Source organism: Delphinapterus leucas, chromosome 14 (assembly GCF_059928025.1).
Source record: "Delphinapterus leucas isolate spDelLeu-1000000601 "Yukka" chromosome 14, BTC_Dleu_Yukka2, whole genome shotgun sequence".
Classification (NCBI taxonomy): Eukaryota; Metazoa; Chordata; class Mammalia; order Artiodactyla; family Monodontidae; genus Delphinapterus; species Delphinapterus leucas.
The window spans coordinates 38,784,811-38,785,018 of NC_143142.1; positions in this window are offsets into that span (position 1 = coordinate 38,784,811).

The following is a 208-nucleotide window of genomic DNA, read 5'->3' on the forward strand; positions in this document are numbered from 1 at the left end:
GGACCGGCTCGGGAGAAGGGCCAGAGCAGCCCACAGCCTCCCTGGCCACGGCCGCTTCCGGGGTCGGCCAGGGGATTTGATGTCCAGTGTGCCACTTCCAGAAACCTGGACTAGGAACCGGGGCCTTGCCTGCTAAGGAATATTGAGAGAGATTTTTAAACAAAAGTTTTATGTGTATTGCCCCAATTCCTGTGCATCTTCTAATCGG